An 18,424-nucleotide genomic window follows, 5' to 3' on the forward strand; every position below is an offset into this window, starting at 1 on the left:
CGGACAAGTGCGAGGGGCACTTGTGCGCTGAGGGTTCCGTACGCACTTCATTACGCATGTGCATAACAATAATAATTTGGTGTGGCGCAATGGCCTGTCTCTCGTTTTTTCTATTTGAAGCCACTTCGGCGATCTGTGTGTGCCTAACCTACCCCAGTTATCCATTAGTGGAAACAGGACCTACACTTTAACGTGAAAGGCTAGGTTAAACCGTAGATTTAAAAATTCATACTTTGTCCGAAATTCAATCCCGCGGCCTCTAGATTTGCAGGAACGCGTTTTATCGCCAGACCATAAGGCGCAACGTATACAGAGATAGTTCACGTAAAGGTTTTGATGAATGAGTTTGCAACTACGGAAATACGTGACACAAATGGCCGTGTCTTTTTATTCATTGACTTAGAAGCTGAAATTTTTCGCACACCAAAGGGATCGTAGACCTTAGTATGCAAAATAAATTTCAACTTGATACCTCTCCTTTATTTCCGATAAAAAACGGTCTTTACAGTCGGATCTACCGACAGACAGACACACAGACGGAAAATAAGATCCTAAAAGGGTTGCGTTTTTACAGATTGATGTACGGAATCCTAAAAATCGTGGCATTGAACTTCGGTGTCCAGTTCTGCTAAATAGCGAAACTGGTTTATTATTATGTATTATGCATTACATTAATTTCTGTATTGTGCAGATGTGCTGGCACGAATGTGGTAACATAAATGCTTATTACGGAGACTGTGAATGATTACTTTATTGCATTATTTTTGTTCACCATGAAGCTATCGCCTTGATCCCCGTTGTACAGAGCTACATTCCTTGCGTGTCGTTTTTTAATATATGGGAATTATTTCACGGGTTTTTACCGTAAAGGTCATATCTGTCGAAATCAAAACATTAAGGACGAACTGAATTTTGATAACCTCAGAGAATTCTAGTTATGTTGTCAGATAATTATTTCCCATCAACTACTGATTTTAATTACAGTTCAGGTATAATTATTTACAGCAAAATTGGATAACTACAACGTCCGTTCGTAACAGTTCTAATTTCAGCTTTACTAATTTGAGACATAATCAGATTTACTAATGAGTCCATAATTAAAGCTTAAGTGAATGTCACGTTTCCTGAACAGCAGTAAATTAAAAGAAAATCTAGTACAACTGAGATGGTTCGCTGCACGACTCTTCCTGTCTTATTATCGATAATTCATCTGATTACATTCCGACAAATATCACTTATATGCTAATTATTTCCATCGCTATATAACGGATAGTTCTACAGAAATCACATCTCCAGTCTCAGTATCAAGAGGAATAAAAACTCTGGATCTGAACTCGCTACACAATACTGGCCTTAGCGAAACTCGATTACAACGCGCTGTTCCTCACGCACCGACGTACACTGTCCAGTTACACTATTGTGACGATCTGTCAAAAGCCTGAATAACCACCTTTTGCAGAGCGGATCGCTGCGTAACGTGCAGGAAGAAGTGTTAGTGAGATCTCGAAAGATACAGAGAGGGATGTGGAACCATGCCATCTCCAATGCGGCTCAATCCCGTCTCCGGTCATCCTGATTTAGGTTTTCCGTGATTTCCCTAAATCGCTTTAGGAAAATGGCGGGATGGTTCCTTTGAAAGGGCAAGGCCGATTTCCTTCGCAATCCTTCCCTAACCCGAGCTTGCGCTCCGTCTCTAATGACCTCGTTGTCGACGGGACGTTAAACACTAACCACCACCACCACCACCTCCAATGCTATGGACAGTTGCGCTAGTGCTTTCGGTTGAGGATCCACGGAGCGAACACCCCGATCGATGTGGTCCCACATATTCTCGATTGGGTTTAAATACGCGGAGTTCGGTGGCCAGGCGAGTGCAGTAAACTTATCCTGGTTCTCCTCGGACCATGCAGGGACACTGCGAGCTGTGTGTCACGTTGCATTGTGTTGCTGGTAAATGCAAATGCCATCTTGCCGAGGAAAAAGAAATTGCATGTGTGGGAGGATATGGTCCCGAAGCATAGATGTGTAGTTGTGTTGCTTCATTGTACCTTCCAGAAGGACGAGATCACCCCGGGAATGCTACGAAAAGAATACCCAGACCTTAGCTCTCCCTCCTCCGGCCTGAGCCTTCCGACCATTGTGGCAGGCTGTTTGATTTCGGACGTATCACGCCGTACACGGAACGGCCATCTGTCATCTGAAAATGCATTCGTCGCCACTCAGTTGACATCCAGTTTCGGTAATGCCATGCAAATTTCAGCCATCGTCGCGGATGAACAGCAGAGTTAGCAAGAGTGCATGAGCCAGGCACCTGCTGCTGAGGCCCATACGCATCAACGTTCGCTGAACGGTCGCTGAGGAGACAGTGTGGCAGCCCTTTGGTTCATCTGGGCTGTCAGTTGTTCAACAGTTGCATGTCTATTCTCCCGTACTCATCTCCGCACTCTTCGTTCACATCTGTTATCTATAGCCTGTGGTGCACAATCTTTAGGTAGGCCCCGCTTTTGGATAACGCAATTTTGCCACGCGCGGTATATTTTAAACGCGGCGGCATGGGAACAGATTTTAGCCTTTTGGGAAATGCTTTATCAGTGGTCAAAAACCAAAGATTATGCCCTTTTGGACGTCAGATAAATCGCTTCGTTTCCTCATAACAATAACTACAGCACTGTTTTCCGCCCCCCCCCCCCCCCTAATCGAAACGCTTTATCCGAGTATTGGAATTTAAATCGGTGGCAACTACACTACTGGCCACTAAAATTGCTACACCAGGAAGAAATTCAGATGATTCATTGGACAAATATATTATACCAGAGTTGATATGTGATTACACTTTCACGCAATTTGGGTGCATAGATCCTGAGAAATCAATACCGAGAACAACCACCTCCGGCCGTAATAATGGCCTTGATACGCCTAGGCATTGAGTCTGGAGAATGTGCTGGCCAGGGCAGCAGTCGAACATTTTCTGTATCCAGAAAGGCCCGTACAGGGCCTGTAACATGCGGTCGTGCATTATCCTGCTGAAATGTAGGGTTTCGCAGGGATCGAATGAAGGGTAGAGTCAAGGGCCGTAACACATCTGGAATATAACGTCCATCATGACGCTGTAAACAGAACCTGGATTCTTCCGAAAAAATGACGTCTTGCTATTCGTGGACCCAGGTTCGTCGTTGAGTACACCATCGCAGGCGCTCCTGTCTGTGATGCAGCGTCAAGGGTAACTGCACCCATGGTCTCCGAGCTGATAGTCCATGCTGCTGCAAACGTCGTCGAACTGTTCGTGGAGATGGTTATTGTCTTGCAGACGTCCCCATCTGTTGACTCAGGGATCGAGACGTGGCTGCACGATCCGTTACAGCCATGCGGATAAGGTGCCTCTTATCTCGACTCCTAGTGATACAAGGCCGTTGGGATCCAGAACGGCGTTCCGTATTACCCTCCTGAACCCACCGATTCCATATTCTGGTAACAGTCATTGGATCTAGACCAACGCGAGCAGCAATGTCGAGATGGGATAAACCGCAATCGCGATAGGCTACAATGCGACCTTTATCAAAGTCGAAAGGTGATGGTACGCATTTCTCCTCCTTACCCGATGGATCACAACAACGTTTCATCAGGCAACGCCGGTCAACTGCTGTTTGTTTATGAGAAATCGGTTGGAAATTTTAATCATGTCCACACGTTGTCTGTGCCGCCATCGGCGCCAACATTGTGTGAATGCTCTGAAAAGCTAATCATTTGCATATCGCAGCATCTTCGTCCTGTAGGTTAAATTTCGCGTCTGTAGCATGTCATCTTCGTGGTGTATCAATTTTAATGGCCAGTAGTTCATTTATTCACAACCGACACAAAAGAGTTACATGTTGGCACCTGTTACTTTCCTTCAAAGTAGTCATCAGCGTTCTGTCGAACCCGTTGTCAGCGATGTGGAAAGCGTAGTATACCGTTTTGCAGGGCCTGTTCTATTGATGGCGCGAATGGAGTGGTCTACTACCTGTCGAATCTCTGGAACAGTTCTGAAGCGAATGCCACGAAGTGGTTCCTTGATCTTCGGAATCAAATAGAAGTCACAAGTACTTGAGTCCGGAGAGTATGGTGGATGGTACAGTACTTCCAAGTCCCATCGACCGAACAGAGCAGCCACAGCTTGCGCTGAATGCACCCGCGCATTCTCGTGCAAAATGATGGGTGAGTTGCGCAGAAATTGTCGCCGCGTCTTTCGCAAAGCTGGTCACAGGTGATGCTCCAAAAACGGACAGTATTACTGTGCATCGACGGTCTGACTTGGAGGAACGTAATATGTTAGGATAACACCATCACAGTCGTACACGAGAACCACCATAACTTTAGGCCGCTCCATTCGCACCATCAACAGAACATGCTCTGCTAACGGTATGCTACGCCTTTCACATCGGTGGCAACGGGTGCTACACAATGCTGGTGACTACTTTGAAGGCCGTTAACAGGTGCAAACATGTAACTCTTTTGTATCGGTTGTGAATAAATAGTTGCCACTATTTAAGTTCCAACCCTCGTATATTCTCCGCTGCTAGTTTTCCCACCTACTGTCTGTAAGTGGTTACTTCGCTCTGACATCAAACACAGTCGGTAGTCACATTAATGTCACCGGAGCATGTAGTTACTTTACACACCGCCTTGTAACACGCTACGATTCGTAGCCCTCTAGCGTCAGAGGGCTGCCAATATACAGACGTGAAGAACAAAGACGTAGAATATAGATAACGTTTGTTTTATTTAAAAAGCTTTAAGAGTTTCCACATAAAAAATTCGGAGGTCTTACTTTTCAGCCTGTCATCGTCTTGGCAAGTGAATTCGACAAAATACCCTTAAACTGTGAGGAACTGAAAAAAAAAGATTTTTAAAATTGTCCACAACAGAATTCCTCTGCAAAGTCTGAATTAATGTTGTAAACAGGAAGTATAATCACGACACGAATTTCTCAAAACACGGAATAGTAACAAATCAAAAAATGCACATCTATGTTCCTGGTAACTAGAAAACTAGTTTATAAACCTATGTGACAAGCAAAAAGATTATACCAGTACAAAAAACTCAGTAAAATTGAAGAATACTTCCAGAAAACAGAACCATGACTTTTGTATGAAACATTGAAAACGAAACTACGTGGACACCAGTTCCAAAACATCTGCTTGAAGAAGTAGAATGTATAGTTGACTCTTGGCAACCAAGAAAATTGCTAAGAGCATTGGAAATATTTCAAGAAACTTTGAAATCACCCGAAGTCTATATAAAGATTTCCACCAGAAATTCCTCTAAAAACCAAACGAGAATCTCAAACACCGAACGAAGAGAAAGCTGTACAGGTAACTTCCGGGAACGCAACGCTGAGGAAGGGGATTTAAAACCTCCGTTTGGAGAGAAATTCCGGCAAGATAACACACACACATTGTAAACACTGAGCATAAGACTGAGCGTAAACGTCACACAGGCTTCAAAAAGCCGAGGAAATCTGCTATTAATGAACACTGCCTTTTTTCGTTTGTTGCATTTGGATTTGTAATATGCTGCTCTAAAACCTACAGAATAGTTAAAAACATAACGAGAATATAAACAAACAAGAAAAAAGGCGCTAAAACGGTGAAATTATAAAAAACCCTACAATGGCAGAAAGTTGTGGAATTTAAAATATAAAAACACTGCTATTACGATGCGGATGGAGACACACAATAAGTAGACAGGGAACACTGCCTTGTCAACGATTATCTTATGGAATACAACAACACGGAGATTATAGCATACGTTACCAGCTATTCGGATGGTGTTATTAAGGAAGCAGTTGAAATTAAATTAGCAAGTAACCTTATAAATATAGATAGAAGCTAACGTTTAATATAACAAGGTGTGAAAACCCGCTCTTCCACTTTTCAATAAATAGAGAGTTAATGGTATCCAACCCAATGGATATTCATTTTCACTATCGATAAAATCTGACGTTGGCTGTCTTTGGTTGTGTGATGGCGCCAGTGTTTACAGTGTGTTCTGTGTGGTATCTTTCGGGAATTTCTTTGCAAACCGAGGTTTTAAATTGCCTTGCACAGGGCGTACTTGCTGCAGTTTTGCCTTGGAATTTCGGGCTGTGCTTCAGTCGAAATATCGGTGGTTGTCGACGACGTTACCCGGCTACATTCCCGTAAGTTATTTGATAAATGTATACGCCCAAAGAAACTCAAGTCCCACAAAGATAAAGCTGTTACTCATAGTAAGGGACCAGAAAAAAAAAACAAAGCAGCCAGTGAAATGGTGTCTGTTATAGAAATGTTCAAGTCAGCTGGCTCCAAAACCATAACATAATTTAATTTATCATATAAAACATTTGTAGAATGAGAAATACTCTGGTTACTGGAAATCTGCTTTGATGTACCCACTACATTAAATGGCAGACAGAACAAATGTTAATGATAGAGAGATTACCCTTCTTCTTGTCACATACTCAGCTTTATTTCAATGTGCCCTGGACCTACCACGACAACAACTTTAATGTAAGGCTGCCGAATATCATGTATAATCCAAACTAAATAGGTCTTGCCTGGAACAAAGATAAGTTCTAAAACTAAATGTGAAACATCAAAAATTTTACAATACAGAAGTAGTTTACACATTTTAAGATTTCGAAAAAGCTCATGAATCAGTGGACTGTAAGTATCTCCTCCAAAATCTGATAGAACAAGTTCTGTGTCTCATAACCATTGCAATTATCAGTGAAACGCTAAGTGGTAACAATCTAAAGTAAAATACAGACGCGAAAGTTCTTAACAGCTTGTAATTAAAACGAGAGTGAGACAATATGATGGAATTACTCCATTAATTAATCCAGTAATGGAGTAACATGTAACAGGATATATATTTATTTCAAACAGAAACAGAAACTTTGAAGAAATCGAAAAGACAAGAAGAAAGGTATTCAGAAAAATGTTAGGTCAAAATTATACCCACATTTATTGTGATATGAAAAATCACGAGCTAAAATTCTATGTGCGTATTAACGGAATGGGAAAAGTAAGTTAACGTTACAGATTGTGTAATTCTACGAAAGTCAAAGTAAAGATAGAACTGAAACAATAAAATGGAGGACCTGGAAAAGCAGGAAAACATAATTTATATGCCGGATGAAAAACTTTCTTAACAGACAACTCGCGACTGGACAGATGTTCTTGCAGAAAAACCCATGAAGTCAAGATAAACTTGGTTTACCGATAGCAAAAGATCCCAGTCTGAGCTAATGAAAGTAGTATAGGTGTAAACGAAAGCTAAAATCAAATTACGAAATTTTCTTTTATTGAACATCACGAGGTCCAGTAGGGCGCAGGCGTGAATGATGATAATAAAAAATTGTTCAACTAATTTTCCTACTCGATTATTTTGTGCCGCTATGGTACGTTCTCGACAGTATAAGCTGGAGCATTATGTTCCAAATGCTGACAATATTTTTAATATGTATCGGAGACTGACAAGTAACTTGCAATACATACAAGAACTAAGTGGGAAATGATGAAAGAGAATAATATCTGTATTTTGTTCTTATTGTCTAACTTCTACCGCGAAGAAATATTTAAGTGAAAGAAAATTTAATAAGGCATATAAAAAGTCAGGACAACAGTTGTTAATGTTAAGGTTCGGAGCTGAAATAACATTTGGGCCAGAAAGAAAACTATAACAGGCAGCGTTGATTCAAATAGCCAATATGTACACTCCTGGAAATGAAAAAAAGAACACATTGACACCGGTGTGTCAGACCCACCATACTTGCTCCGGACACTGCGAGAGGGCTGTACAAGCAATGATCACACGCACGGCACAGTGGACACACCAGGAACCGCGGTGTTGGCCGTCGAATGGCGCTAGCTGCGCAGCATTTGTGCACCGCCGCCATCAGTGTCAGCCAGTTTGCCGTGGCATACGGAGCTCCATCGCAGTCTTTAACACTGGTAGCATGCCGCGACAGCGTGGACGTGAACCGTATGTGCAGTTGACGGACTTTGAGCGAGGGCGTATAGTGGGCATGCGGGAGGCCGGGTGGACGTACCGCCGAATTGCTCAACACGTGGGGCGTGAGGTCTCCACAGTACATCGATGTTGTCGCCAGTGGTCGGCGGAAGGTGCACGTGCCCGTCGACCTGGGACCGGACCGCAGCGACGCACGGATGCACGCCAAGACCGTAGGATCCTACGCAGTGCCGTAGGGGACCGCACCGCCACTTCCCATCAAATTAGGGACATTGTTGCTCCTGGGGTATCGGCGAGGACCATTCGCAACCGTCTCCATGAAGCTGGGCTACGGTCCCGCACACCGTTAGGCCGTCTTCCGATCACGCCCCAACATCGTGCAGCCCGCCTCCAGTGGTGTCGCGACAGGCGTGAATGGAGGGACGAATGAAGACGTGTCGTCTTCAGCGATGAGAGTCGCTTCTGCCTTGGTGCCAATGATGGTCGTATGCGTGTCTGGCGCCGTGCAGGTGAGCGCCACAATCAGGACTGCATACGACCGAGGCACACAGGGCCAACACCCGGCATCATGGTGTGGGGAACGATCTCCTACACTGGCCTTAAACCTCTGGTGAACGTCGAGGGGACACTGAATAGTGCACGGTACATCCAAACAGTCATCGAACCCATCGTTCTACCATTCCTAGACCGGCAGGGGAACTTGCTGTTCCAACAGGACAATGCACGTCCGCATGTATCCCGTGCCACCCAACGTGCTCTAGAAGGTGTAAGTCAACTACCCTGGCCAGCAAGATCTCCGGATCTGTCCCCCATTGAGCATGTTTGGGACTGGATGAAGCGTCGTCTCGCGCTGTCTGCACGTCCAGCACGAACGCTGGTCCAACTGAGGCGCCAGGTGGAAATGGCATGGCAAGCCGTTCCACAGGACTACATCCAGCATCTCTACGATCGTCTCCATGGGAGAATAGCAGCCTGCATTGCTGCGAAAGGTGGATATACACTGTACTAGTGCCAACATTGTGCATGCTCTGTTGCCTGTGTCTATGTGTCTGTGGTTCTGTCAGTGTGATCATGTGATGTATCTGACCCCAGGAATGTGTCAATAAAGTTTCCCCTTCCTGGGACAATGAATTCACGGTGTTCTTATTTCAATTTCCATGAGTGTATAAGGCAGAATGTAGGTTAAGAATAAACGAGGCAAAGAAAACAGTGTTAAAAAGCTATAGGAAAGAGATGTTTAATGTATATATACTCCAGTCTGCAAACATAGAATGCAACTCTTAAAGGCATCAGCCAAGGATTTATTTTCTGTCAGCAAATGTCTTACCCTACTGATTTTACAGTTCTCGGGTTGACATTCGGGTGAGTTCTTCGAAATGACACTACAAAATACTGAGTGGCACTCCCACAATTTTCTGGCAAAAACCCTGCTTAGATGTGACACTCATCGAAACATGGTACCATTTCCACGAACCCGCTTGGCTGGAAACTACAGTACTTTATGTCTGTTCAACTCGTTGGGAAAGACAACGATATCATATCTTACTATGGGATTCGTTACCACAGCAAAACTCTGATTTTCTAAGAAATCGTCGTACGATGTTCATATTAACTTGTATTAGATCTTCTTAATGCTTTCTTTATGTATTGTTTTGTCTGATTTGATTAATTCACGGACTTCAAACCATCTCTTCCAGAGGCAGGAAATGGTGTTGAAACAATAAACTGTCTTTTGAGGTCGGAAATATTTCTTTTTATTTCCTTTTAATTGATTAGAACACTTATTTATGCGTAACGGCTAATAGTATTGATGAAAAGAAAATGAAATGATCGTGTGTCATCCTGGAAAGTTCGGCCGCCGAGTTGCAAGTCTTATTTCAGGCGACCCCACATTGGACGACTTGCGTGTCGGTGATGATGAAATGATGATGAGGGCAATATAACATCTAGTTCACGTACGGAGAAAACCTCCAACCCTTCCGGGAATCGAATCCGGGCCCGCTGCATAGTAGGTAAGCATGTTATCACTCAGCTATGCAGGCAGACGTCACTGATGAAGAGGAAGGACTACAGAAATGTAGGGGATCGTGCATCGAGGACGGAGTTCCAGACTTATGTGACCACATAAGCAGGCTTTTTGGCTATAGGATACCGTTGTATGTTGAAAAATACACATAAAAATGTATGATAGACATGTATCCATTAAATGCATAGCGGCGGTGATATATTCTAAGAAATTCTTTGCTTTTCACAGTTGCAACGATGAATACATTAATTAACAATATATATATATATATATATATATATATATATATATATATATATATATATATATATATATATATATATATAAAGGCAAATAAATGTTTTAATTTAACACCGGGTCGATGTCGAGGACAATACAGACCAAAAATAACCTCGATTTGGAAAACAAATGAGGTGGGATATTGATAACTGCATCATAGAAGCAAACGCCCCAGGTAAATGTGTATATAGTTTTATACAAGCTACAAAAACAGAGTGCATTGAGTACAGACTGTTAGTCATAACACCATTAAACAAGCAATAATTAGCGATAAATTATGACAAAGCTCAATAATAGAGAAGTGTGTAAACAAATGGGGAAAGGTAGGATGCATGTCGAGGTTTCATAAATCCACGGGAATTAGACCTGGTGAGCGTAATGGTGAATGGAAAAGAGGAGCTCGGTGAATGGAATTCGTGGTCTACGTAATGATATGTATTGGAGTTGATCCTGCGTAAGTTGACCGTGATTACCCAACGGGAAGCTCTATGAGCCAGCGGGCTTTCGCGAGATTGATGCTTACGAGCTGCCTCTATTCCGCGTCCTGAGAGCTAACACCAGTAAACACTACTGGAGCTAAAATCGCTGAATCACTTATGTCCGAGGCTTACAGTGGAAAATGAAGATCGTGAATCATGCAGATCGGCACTGGATGATCAGCTTTCTATCAAAGACCGTGCCTCCGCCTCTAATTCGTTTAACTTGCAGAAATCACGATATGTTCTATGCATTCGCGTTTGCAATGTCCTACTGGCTCTCTCTCTTATATTCTGTAGCCGTTCGTAACACTGGCAGCAAACCAGAATGACTTTTCTACTAAAAGCACCCAACCGTTTCATCGCATCATATCTACTTTCGTCATTGTCCTTTCGACATGCATACACTGTTCTTCATCACTATTCACTGAAGTGTTCTTTACCGATTTCTAAGATGAGTTAGAGTTGTGAATTATGAAAACTTTTTCCATCTTTATACTACAAAAGTTATATGCAGCATGATTAAATGTTGTGGAAAGTTCAACACTTTCGGAGACGTATATTCATGAGCACTTACTCTTTGGGGAATATGCTGAAACGTTTGGTTTCAGATTATTTTTACAAAAGAATAGTTAACCTTGTAATACAAATCTGTAAGTCAACATATTTCGTTTATTTCATCATTGATTTCTTGAAGCTTAATAAAATGGAATTAATTTTGGTTTAAGCAGAAGTATTCATTGAAAAAGTACAGTAATTACAGTTATATGCGCACAATGAAATATCAACTACAGACTCACAGTACATTTGTTCTCTAATAAAATTTGTTCTTAACTTTTGTGAGAGGAGGAATTTGTTACGGTGTCGACATGATGTAACAGGAATTATATTATACCAGTTAGGTTACCCTAATAACTTAAAACGTTGATTATTCTCTTCCATATACGTTTACTGCCCAAACAAGTGAAGACCCAGAAGATATGCTCGGATGTCAATGTAACTTCGTGCAAGTACATATCAACAATAGTTGTGTGAATGACGAGAGGTAAAATTCTCTGTGACTGATTGAACGCTCACCATAGTTGTGGGTGGTTTTCGGTTGTAGTATTGGTACCAGGCCTGGTGGGGCGTGAAGAGCGTAAAATATTGAGTGATCGCTGTGAACGAAACGAAGATGCCGTCTACTGGTACGAGAAAGCGTTATCAGCACCTTGCAGGGTTTGAAAGAGGCCTCGTTGGGTGTTTCTAGTTGGGCGGCAATACGAATCGTTCAATATCCAGATTTTTAGGATATTCAGATATGACAGTAGCGTTTGTTGGATTGTATGGGAACATGAGGGCAGGAATATTCGTCGTCAAGTTTCCGGCTAACCACATCTGAAAATCACAAGAAAGTATGGCTATATTGTGCTAGAAGGACATCGTAATCCCTTCAGATCTGAGCCTGCCATCCAAGAATACGTAATTACTCCATGTAACATCCTGTGCCATCTTGCACCACTGATCGGAGACTAACAGCAGCCGGAGTGGGGAATTGCGGTCGCTTACGTGGACTGCGGATAACACCACAACACAAATATCTCCGCTGGATGTGGCACCGTAACCGGGAAGCATGGACTGCTGATGAACGCGTTCGCCATGTGTTCAGTGACGAACAGCAGTTCTGCAGTAACCAGTATGACCATCGCCAGAGTATATGACCACGATCTCAGCAGAGGTTCCTTTTTTTTCAATGAGGCACAGCGGTGTTACTCATAACGTCTTGGTGAGGGAAGCCATCAGATTTGTTCAAATGTTCAAATGTGTGTGAAATCTTATGGGACTTAACTGCTGCGGTCATCAGTCCCTAACCTTACACACTACTTAACCTAAATTATCCTAACGACAAACACACACACCCATGCCCGAGGGACGACTCGAACCTCCGCCGGGACCGGCCGCACAGTCCATGACTGCAGCGTCCTTGACCGCTTGGCTAATCCCGCGCGGCCCATCGGGTTTGGCAACAGGTCATAGATTGTAGTGCTTGAGGGAACTCTATTGGCACAGCGGTACCTCTCATACGACAGTATGTCGGTGGTATTTTTCAACAGGATAATGCTAGTCCACACATTGCACCTGTCTCAATGAACTGTCGACGTGTTGTTGAGACACACCTGCTGAGAAGATTTGCTCCCGGTAAAAAATGGTTGGGACCAACGTGGATGTTAACTACATCCCACTACTAGTATCGAGGCTACCAAGGACCAATTATAATATTTGAGTAGTGCGCTATCTTACCTCAGGAGAGGATACAGCTGCTTTATGACAACCTTCCCTACCGAATCAGAGCAAGCATCCAGGCAAGATACGGTGCAACGTCATACTGATAAGCGGGCTGATACTGCCAAGTTCTTTCTAAATTTGACTCCATTTTGTATTCAGGGCAATAATATCACATATTCTCTGAGCCTGTGAAGTTTCATTTCGTTTTCTCCCCTGCTAGGTGCTTTGCTTACTTTTCTCAGGCAGTAAATTTGTTATCAATAGACAATTTGTTGATCCGTAAAACAAATTCAAAAACATACTTTATAAATACGCAACACTGTACTTTACAGAGTGCCAGGTTCAGTATATGCCACTAAAATATTTGATTTGTACTTACTTTTGTCACTTTCGATGTACCTTCCATTATGTAAAAGAGTGCAGCTGTTACCGAAAGTTTGTGTGAACGCTGACATAGGACAAGTTTAAACTGTGTACCAGACCATCGTGACACGAATCGCCGCCCGGTGTGGCCGAGCGGTTCTAGGCTCTTCATTCTGGAACCGCGTGACCGCTACAGTCGCAGGCTCGAATCCTGCCTCGGCCGTGGATGTGTGTGTTGTCCTTAGGTTAGTTAGGTCTAAGTAGTTTTAAGTTCTAGGGGACTGATGACCTCAGATGTTAAGTCCCATAGTGCTCAGAGCCATTTGAACCATTTTTTGACACGAATCTGAATCCCCGGCTTTCGCTGGGTTCTCTGTTAACTTTGCATGGAGAATATTTCATGAGCTGACTGAAAGCCTTAGCTTGTCGCTAGTTCCTTCCCGCATTTTTTCCGTTTAACAGATATTATTTGCTTCTGGCACATTATCGGTAATAGCGAATGCTGAAACGAATCAAATGGCTCCGTACCCAACTCCCCAACCACGAAAGCGAGGTTTCCATTGCAGGCAGGATGCCAGAAGGACATAAGAGAATTAATTAGCCGTAGTGGGTCTCCGTCCGGTCGATTAGAGTAGCTTTTCTCTTTTTCTGCAGACTGCAGATATCTTTCAATGGAGACTAAGAGATCCCCCCAGTAGACTGATATTACAGTTAATCTCCACTGCTGCAGCTCAGACTAGTGATCCAGTTGTGGTCACAATGAATGACTCAGCCCTAGTAATGGCTTAACGTTTCCAAGAGGTACAACCAGCGAGTTGCACAACTAGAGCGGTGACCTGTCTGCGGTGGTTATTATTGAAATTTCTGTAGGATGAGGTTGTTTGAAGGGCACAACATGCGAGGTTACTAGCGCCGGTGGAAGTGACAAGTTCCATGTAGCAATTTCTCAGTTACTCATTGCAAGAGAAGCATTACGTTTAAATATTCGCAAAGTTTTGAAAATGTTTGAAGTGTGAGACAATGTGTACTTTTTTAGATATTACAGAATGTAAATAGCAACGCTTGAATAAGTAGTTTATGTTTCTGTTAATCTCTGAAGAGCGTTCGACACCTTCCTGCACAGTTGTTGCTGTTGTGCTCTTCAGTCCTGAGACTGGTTTGATGCAGCTCTCCATGCAACTCTATCCTGTACAAGCTTCTCCATCTCCCAGTACCTACTGCAACCTACATCCTTCTGAATCTGCTTAGTGTATTCATCTCTTGGTCTCCCTCTACGATTTTTACCCTCCACACTGCCCTCCAATACTAAATTGGTGATCCCTTGATGCCTCAGAACATGTCCTACCAACCGATCCCTTCTTCTGGTCAAGTTGAGCCACAAACTTCTCTTCTCCCCAATCCTATTCAATACTTCCTCATTAGTTATGTGATCTGCCCATCTAATCTTCAGCATTCTTCTGTAGCACCACATTTCGAAAGCTTCTATTCTCTTCTTGTCCAAACTACACTCCTGCAAATGGAAAAAAGAACACATTGACACCGGTGTGTCAGACCCACCATACTTGCTCCGGACACTGCGAGAGGACTGTACAAGCAATGATCACACGCATGGCACAGCGGACACACCAGGAACCACGGTGTTGGCCGTCGAATGGCGCTAGCTGCGCAGCATTTGTGCACCGCCGCCGTCAGTGTCAGCCAGTTTGCCGTGGCATACGGAGCTCCATCGCAGTCTTTAACACTGGTAGCATGCAGCGACAGCGTGGACGTGAACCGTATGTGCAGTTGACGGACTTTGAGCGAGGGCGTATAGTGGTCATACGGGAGGCCGGGTGGACGTACCGCCGAATTGCTCAACACGTGGGGCGTGAGGTCTCCACAGTATATCGATGTTGTCGCCAGTGGTCGGCGGAAGGTGCACGTGCCCGTCGACCTGGGACCGGACCGCAGCGACGCACGGATGTACGCCAAGACCGTAGGATCCTACGCAGTGCCGTAGGGGACCGCACCGCCACTTCCCAGCAAATTAGGGACACTGTTGCTCCTGGGGTATCGGCGAGGACCATTCGCAACCGTCTCCATGAAGCTGGGCTACGGTCCCGCACACCGTTAGGCCGTCTTCCGCTCACGCCCCAACATCGTCCAGCCCGCCTCCAGTGGTGTCGCGACAGGCGTGAATGGAGGGACGAATGGAGACGTGTCGTCTTCAGCGATGAGAGTCGCTTCTGCCTTGGTGCCAATGATGGTCGTATGCGTGTTTGGCGCCGTGCAGGTGAGCGCAACAATCAGGACTGCATACGACCGAGGCACACAGGGCCAACACCCGGCATCATGGTGTGGGGAGCGATCTCCTACACTGGCCGTACACCTCTGGTGATCGTCGAGTGGACACTGAATAGTGCACGGTACATCCAAACCGTCATCGAACCCATCGTTCTACCATTCCTAGACCGGCAAGGGAACTTGCTGTTCCAACAGGACAATGCACGTCCGCATGTATCCCATGCCACCCAACGTGCTCTAGAAGGTGTAAGTCAACTACCCTGGCCAGCAAGATCTCCGGATCTATCCCCAATTGAGCATGTTTGGGACTGGATGAAGCGTCGTCTGACGCGGTCTGCACGTCAAGCACGAACGCTGGTCCAACTGAGGCGCCAGGTGGAAATGGCATGGCAAGCCGTTCCACAGGACTACATCCAGCATCTCTACGATCGTCTCCATGGGAGAATAGCAGCCTGCATTGCTGCGAAAGGTGGATATACACTGTACTAGTGCCAACATTGTGCATGCTCTGTTGCCTGTGTCTATGTGCCTGTGGTTCTGTCAGTGTGATCATCTGATGTATCTGACCCCAGGAATGTGTCAATAAAGTTTCCCCTTCCTGGGACAATGAATTCACGGTGTTCTTATTTCAATTTCCAGGAGTGTATTTATCGTCCATGTTTCACTTCCATACGTGGCTACACTCCATACAAATACTTTCAGAAATGACTTCCTGACACTTAAATCTATACTCGATGTTAACAAATTTCTCTTCTTCTGAAACGCTTTCCTTGCCATTGCCAGTCTACATTTTATATCCTCTCTACTTCGACCATCATCAGTTATTTTGCTCCCCAAATAGCAAAAATCCTTTACTACTTTAAGTGTCTCATTTCCTAATCTAATTCCCTCAGCAGCACCCGACTTAATTCGACTACATTCCATTATCCTCGTTTTGCTTTTGTTGATGTTCATCTTATATCCTCCTTTCAAGACACTATCCATTCCATTCAACTGCTCTTCCAAGTCCTTTGCTGTCTCTGACAGAATTACGATGTCATCGGCGAACCTCAAAGTTTTTATTTCTTCTCCATGGATTTTAACACCTACCCCGAATTTTTCTTTTGTTTCCTTTATTGCTTGCTCAATATACAGTTTGAATAACATCGGGGAGAGGGTACAACCCTGTCTTACTCCCTTCCCAACAACTGCTTCCCTTTCATGTCCCTCGACTCTTATAACTGCCACCTGGTTTCTGTACAAATTGTAAATAGCCTTTCGCTCCCTGTATTTTACCCCTGCCACCTTTAGAATTTGAAAGAGAGTATTCCAGTCAACACTGTCAAAAGCTTTCTCTAAGTCTACGAATGCTAGAAACGTAGGTTTGCCTTTCCTTAATCTTTCTTCTAAGATAAGTCGTAAGGTCAGTATTGCCTCACGTGTTCCAACATTTCTACGGAATCCAAACTGATCTTCCCCGAGGTCGGCTTCTACTAGTTTTTCCATTCGTCTGTAAAGAATTCGTGTTATTATTTTGCAGCTGTGGCTTATTAAACTGATTGTTCGGTAATTTTCACATCTGTCAACACCTGCTTTCTTTGCGATTGGAATTATTATATTCTTCTTGAAGTCTGCGGGTATTTCGCCTGTTTCATACATCGTGTTCACCAGATGGTAGAGTTTTGTCATGACTGGCTCTCCCAAGGCCGTCAGTAGTTCTAATGGAATGTTGTCTACTCCGGGGGCCTTGTTTCGACTCAGGTCTTTCAGTGCTCTGTCAAACTCTTCACGCAGTATCGTATCTCCCATTTCATCTTCATCCACATCCTCTTCCATTTCCATAATATTGTCCTCAAGTACATCGCCCTTGTATAGACCCTTTATATACTCCTTCCACCTGTCTGCTTTCCCTTCTTTGCTTAGAACTGGGTTTCTAGCTGAGCTCTTGATGTTCATACAAGTGGTTCTCTTATCTCCAAAGGTCTCTTTAATTTTCCTGTAGGCAGTATCTATCTTACCCCTAGTGAGATAAGCCTCTACATCCTTACATTTGTCCTCTAGCCATCCCTGCTTAGCCATTTTGCACTTCCTGTCGATCTCATTTTGAGACGTTTGTATTCCTTTTTGCCTGCTTCATTTACTGCATTTTTATATTTTCTCCTTTCATCAAGTAAATTCAATATTTCTTCTGTTACCCAAGGATTTCTACTAGCCTTCGGCTTTTTACCTACTTGATTATCTGCTGCCCTCACTACTTCATCCCTCAAAGTTACCCACTCTTCTTCTACTGTATTTGTTTCCCCCATTCCTGTCAATTGTTCCCTTACGCTTTCCCTGAAACTCTGTACAACCTCTGGTTCTTTCAGTTTATCCAGGTCATATCTCCTTAAGTTCCCTCCTTTTTGCAGTTTCTTCAGTTTTAATCTAACCAATGGATTGTGGTCAGAGTCCACATCTGCCCCTGGAAATGTCTTACAATTTAAAACCTGGTTCCTAAATCTCTGTCTTATCATTATATAATCTATCTGATACCTTTTAGTATCTCCAGGGTTCTTCCATGTATACAACCTTCTTTCATGATACTTAAACCAAGTATTAGCTATGATTAAGTTATGCTCTGTGCAAAATTCTACCAGGCGGGTTCCTCTTTCATTTCTTAGCCCCAAACCATATTCACCTATTACGTTTCCTTCCCTCCCTTTTCCTACTGCCGTATTTCAGTCACCCATTACTATTAAATTTTCATCACCCTTTACTATCT

The 18,424-nt window shown here is 43.7% G+C and overlaps 1 protein-coding gene across 2 annotated transcripts in view; it reads left to right on the forward strand.

Annotated features, from left to right (window-relative positions):
* The window catches only part of LOC126299061 (uncharacterized), a 1,316,522-nt gene that overhangs the window by 573,621 nt on the left and 724,477 nt on the right, over positions 1 to 18,424 (forward strand). The window contains exon 1 of one of the 2 annotated variants that reach the window (XM_049990732.1): positions 6,106 to 6,178. The exons of the other annotated variant lie outside the window; for it this stretch is intronic. The gene's annotated coding sequence lies outside the window, so the exon portion shown is untranslated. Of the gene's footprint in view, positions 1 to 6,105; positions 6,179 to 18,424 lie in introns of those variants that run through there. 2 annotated transcript variants of the gene reach the window in all.

Source organism: Schistocerca gregaria, chromosome X, assembly GCF_023897955.1.
Source record: "Schistocerca gregaria isolate iqSchGreg1 chromosome X, iqSchGreg1.2, whole genome shotgun sequence".
Lineage (NCBI taxonomy): Eukaryota > Metazoa > Arthropoda > Insecta > Orthoptera > Acrididae > Schistocerca > Schistocerca gregaria.